The following is a 6,000-nucleotide window of genomic DNA, read 5'->3' on the forward strand; positions in this document are numbered from 1 at the left end:
TTAATTAAATAAAACCACAAATCCCTCTCTGCCTTTTCCTATTTGTTAGTGGGTTGAATGTTTCAACCTTTGTTTAATCTATTGATAGAAACGAGGATAACTTATGTTGCTTAAAAGAAAAACTATAAATATGCAGCCCATATGTGATAATTAATATTTTAGCAGATCAAGACACTTTATTTATTTCCCCTCTATGGTAAATGAATTTTTACTAATTCACTCATGGCCTTAGTAACATAATTATGCAGTTATAAATTCTATCAGTGTTTCTAATTGCATAGTCCAATTAGCACTCACTGCCACTTGTGGAAATTATACATGAAATCATTAAAATTTCTTTCATTTTTAAATTTGGCTATATTATTTAACTATTGTGCTACTAATTTTCTTTTATAGTCTCAGATAAATATTGACAATGCTACCATTAGGCTTATAAATGTCTTTCACTGAATTCTTTAATTACAATTTTCGTACTTTCTAGAAATACTACTCTGAGTTTAATATCAAAGCATAAAAATACATTTTTATCTCTATACTACTAATAATACAGAAACTAATCCCCATAATTTGAACATCTGATGTTTGTATAACCATGTGTCCATATGTGGGTCTTTTTTATGTTTGGTATCAAAACCAATTTAAGAAATAGTCAATCGCATCAATAATCTAGGACCATAATCTACATAATGTTGGCAATTTTTATTTCAATATACATTTATTGAGGCTTATCTGATCCATGGACATTATACTGGCATTTAAAAAGTTATATACAATATTGATTTCTAAATTTGAGGAGCTATAAGGGAGACAACAATCAAACATTTGTGCTAGGAGTTGGTTTAGTATAGTATTTAGAAGCACGGCTCTGAAATGAGATAGATTTGTGGCAGACTCCTAACTCCTGCAGTTTCTAGCTGCATCATGGGCATAAATATAACCTCATTGATACTATGGAGAGAATACATAGACTTTAGAATGTAGGTTAGATAAAAATGTATGCATTATAATACCATTGCACCTGTCTCAGGCATTGATTTAGTAAATTGAACAATAAAACACATATTTTGTTAGATAATTTGCATTAGTATCTGACAAGGCATTAACAATTAAATTAGCCTATAGCTACTCAGAAAAGCTTCAGAAAATATTTGAACTATCATCTTCTCAAGACCTTTTTATATCAAGGAAAAGAAAACATTTAGACATATATCCTTATCTTCATTTCAATCCATAGAATTCAGATTAAGCAAAAACTGAAATATTCAACTCACCTAGGAAGAGAAGAAAAAAGTGGAATGAGTGATAATTTGTGATTTTCACTTAGCCATTATTGTAAAGTCAAAGTAATTAAAACAAATTTTCTTTGTATGTAGTAATATATAAGATACAAAAAGAAGACATGAGTCAGATTGACAGTTCTTGTGAAAATCAGTATGTGAGTTATTGTGCACACTGGCTTCATTAACTTGCTTATAATTGCTGCTCCATTGTAATTTAACATCTCGCCATATGTTTTTTTATGGTGGCATAAATTCTTTCCCTGGTATAAATACCCTTCCAGCTCAGTTCTGCTCAGCAAATTGCATAGCCTCTCAGACTTTACCTCAAATACCTGGTCAAGGATTCCTACTGGCTTAGCTTTTATCGAGGGTTTACCTTGGGTCTAGTTTTCTGGCTTGGCTACCCAAGCAACTGGACTATATCCAGTTCACCTTCAATAAGAACTATGGCATTTCTACAAAGATTGCATAAAGACAAGTACCACTGGTCATATGTTCCACAAATTAGTCTTTGAAGAATGAGACATAGTTCACAAGATAGAAAATAAAGGAATGGCCATTGGAGACAGAGGAAACTAAGCAAAATTATGTCGTTGTAAAAATAAAATAATACATACTAAATTAAGAAAATAGGAATATTATTCCACTGTGATTAGAGTATACGGTTTCTTTTGAAGGGAAGACTTTTCTTTTTCTTTCAATATATATATTGTTGTTGTTCATATGTTCATAAGGAATAGATAAAAACTCTTCTCAACAACAGTTATGGTATTAGGTGGCAAGACAGTTGAAGGAAAGATTGAGACATATTTGTTTAAAGAAAGATTATGAGAGATTGTGAAAGCACTTTCATACACATAAAATTTGTTTGATCAAAAGGGTTATAAAGTAAGAACAATATTACTTGAATTTCTGCAAGAGTTGTCAAATTAAGTAGAGTTGAAATTAAGTTTGAGACAATTCTGGTTTTGACTAATGTAATCAATACAAGGTTTTACAAATCATAGTGAATTTATTTTTCCAAAAAGTTATGAATTAAAATAGTATGATGTAGTTTCTAAATATTATTAAATATAAAATTATTATTTTTTCATGCAGGGATAAAGCCCAGGACCTGTTCATGCTCATTTAGCCATTATTGTAAAGTCAAAATATGCTTGACGGCTAAACTATTCCTCTGGTCACTAGATGTAAAATTATCTTTGGAGGGCAATGTAACCAACTCCTTGCCTTTATAAACTATTAAACAAATGCTATAGAAAAGTAAAGTTGGCAGAAGGCACAAGACATGGCTGAGCCTAACTCTATTTTACATTTTACAATATTTCACAACTTTCTCCTCATTAGCAAAAATTACTTTTAGAAAGAGCTCTATATTGAAACCTTTCACATATCCGTGTCACTCTGAAGTTCAAATTAAAAGCAGATGAGAGAAGCCGTTAGGATTGTGAGGGGTTTTGTTGCTTTTGGAAGAATCTTCAAGGAGTTACTATGTCAGCCAACACAGATGTTTCTTTTTCTTCATATGATGAAGATCAAGAGATCCAAACTCATCCAAAAAGCTAAAGAGGCACCAGTTGTCCCCATTGGAATGGCAGGTTTTGGAGCAATTGTTGCAAATGGATTATAGAAATTGAAGAACAGGGGAAATACCAAATTGTCCACTCACCTGATCCACATGTGCGCAGCAGCCCAAGGCTTTATTGTGGGAACAACTAGTCTTGCTTTGGGCTATTCCATATCAAGAAATTCTGGGTAAGACCTGAATCCTAGAAGAGCACATGCTGTCTTGGTCCTATTAGAAGTGCTTTTTCCCCTCATACTGAGGTTACATATTTATGTCAAAGATAAATCATTTGAGTAGATTCAATGATAGCACAGTATTTTGAACATTGAGTTTCTTTCTTGTGGGCTTGATATACTTGGTGACCAAATTGTTAGTGTGACTAGTTGCCTAACTAGCTCATTTAGACAATTTGTCATATGTTTAAAATGTTAAGTGCAGTAACTAACTAACTTTCTTTCTCTCTTTCTTTTCTTCTTTTCTGTTTTTTCTTCCTGGTACTGGAGATTGAACCCAGAGCTGCTCTACCACTAAGCCACACAAGCTCCGGTTTCATTTTTTAATTTGGAGACAGGTCTCGCTAAGTTACCCAGGCTGACCTCAAATCTGTAACCCTCCTGCCTCAGCCTCCTGAGTTTCTGGGATTATAGGCATGCACCATTAAAATATTCTACAATCACTGAAATGATAACCAAGAAACATTCAACATTCTCCATATTTGAATGTTTGAAAAATGCATATCATGTAACATGCATGGTATGATTTGAATTACTTATAAGAACATCAAATATCTGATTCTAGATGGCTTCTCTGGAATGTGGGTAACAGTTTAATCTTTTTTCATTGTTTTCCATTTTTTTCTACAATAATCAGGCAAGAGTCTACTATTAAATCTTAAGGTAGGACTAACTTGGATTTGCCTCATAAACTCCTTTACATTAAGCAGATATCTTTACAGGTTTCATTCTGATTAGGAAAATCACTATTAGTGCTAAGTTATTTCTTCCGGAATTTTCCCAAAACTGCAGACAAAGAAACCATCCTTCACTTCCTGACCAAATTATTTTCCATGCAAGAAGAACTGACAGGGAGAACTACAGCTAAGAAGTGGTGCCACAAGTATTTGTTGAATGAAGAAAAAATAATGAATGAGAATCACTGTGTCAATTTCAGTAAAATTACAAGAAAACAGAACATATTGAAACAAATGATTTAAAATATTCAAAAGAAAGAACAGGTAGGAGGCAAAAGAAAAGTCACAATCTGTTAGAATAGTCATTTTTTCTATGATCCTATTTCCATATTTACTTTGTCAACAATTATATATTGTGATCAACTGAGTGACAGGGTACATAAGTCACACAAATACTTGAACCACTTTAGCAGGACATGACTTTAAATTTAGACATTTTTATTTGTAAGAAAAATCTTACTCCTTTCTTCCTGATCACACAGTTAGCTCTTTAATTAATAAGTCTTCAGTTCTGTGAAAATTTCAAGGACATTGATACAGATGAATTAAAATATATTGTCATTTATAACGTAGAAGTTATATATCCCCACACACATAGATCTGAAATACATACATAGTTTTTCAAATGCTCTAATCTTTCACTTACTACATTTCTCAAAAGAACTCTAAAAACATCATATTTGTTTCAAAGATAACATAAGTAACATATATGTTGCTCAATTTTAAGATTTTCCTAAGTGTTCCACATCTGGGAAAGATGGGACCTAATGGCTGTTTAAAGCTCTCAGATACCTTGACTTATAATCTTGCTGGCAGGGAGATTGGATTTCATAGATAATATAAACAGAAAGCTAGTGATGAGAAGAGGATAGAAATGATTTATTCTGGGAGCTCTGCATATTTCACAGTTTTATCTCCAGTCTTGATTATCTCTTTGATCAAATAGTACCAGGTTCTGTCATGTCCTGACACTTGGATGGGCTATTGTAGAAAACATTTAAAACAAACAAGCCAGGATTTTCAATTTGTTAAGGCTAGGGTCCATTTCCACAAAATTCAGCAACAGGCAATTGTTTTCCTCATGTTAACACTTCATTCAACAATTTTCTCCTTGATTTTGACACCCTCTCTCCCTTTTCCTTATTTTGTTGATAGATTTCATCTATCCCTTCTCATTTCCTCAGGCTTTGCATAGGCTTTCAATGGTTTAATTTCCTGGATTTTATCCTAGCTACCTAGACTTTTGCAGCAGCATTCTCTGAGATCTGTCCTTATGGTTGAACACCTAATGGCAGAGCTGTTAGCTAATCACCAAGCCAGTTGTCCCGCCTCCTGGAAACATTTCCCAGCCTCCCCTTGCAGTTAGGTGTGGCCACATGACTAAGCTTGACCAATGAGAGGTGACCTGGAGATGCTGTTGCAGGCACCTCCTGGGTGCCCATCATCTGGAGGCATTAAGGGAGATAATGACAGCCCTGCTATAAGTGGCAGAGCCTCCCTCAGCCTGGGTTTCTAAATAGTATGAGCACATTTCCTCTGCCCTCATTTCCACTTGAGTAATCAAGAAATAAACTTTAATTGCTAAAAGCCATCTAGATATAGTTTTTAACATTTTACTTTAACTAACATAAGCCTCAAATTTTACCTTTCTCCTTTCCTTCATTCTCTCCCCAAATCTAGCTCTCAGCATGACTATGTCAGAGATCTACCATCAGTAAATGTAGGTAGTCTAATGAACAATGGGCATAATGGGCATAAAATTGTGGGGTGCAATTGAATTCACATTGTTAAAACTTATATAAAATGTGAAAGCACACCCCCCCATTGTGTTTGATATACAGTTGGAACTTAATGAATATTTTTACTTTCTCTTCATGTTTTGGAACTCAGCCAAATAAAACCTCCTCTCAATTAAGTGATACAATCGACAGGAAATAGTAATGATAACTATAGCCTTTTTGAAAGCAGAGACCATCTTAAGTGTTTGACACATATTTACTTGCTTCATTCTCACAATAATTGTATAAGGTATGTAAGTCTATTATTCCCATTCTATAGATGAGAAAACCCAGGCCAAAAAGTAGTTCAAAGTGTTTCCCACAGTCATGTAGCTACTGTAATAAAACCAGAATTTAGAACAAACCATATTTTCATCTCCATAGTCCAGGCTCTTAATTAATGAC

General features: G+C 33.6%; 1 pseudogene; it reads left to right on the forward strand.

The window, feature by feature from the left end:
- Positions 1-2,771: 2,771 nt before the first annotated feature.
- Positions 2,772-3,053, forward strand: LOC107153420 (annotated as a pseudogene).
- Positions 3,054-6,000: the final 2,947 nt, after the last annotated feature.

Source organism: Marmota marmota, unplaced genomic scaffold (genome assembly GCF_001458135.2).
Source record: "Marmota marmota marmota unplaced genomic scaffold, marMar, whole genome shotgun sequence".
NCBI lineage: Eukaryota > Metazoa > Chordata > Mammalia > Rodentia > Sciuridae > Marmota > Marmota marmota.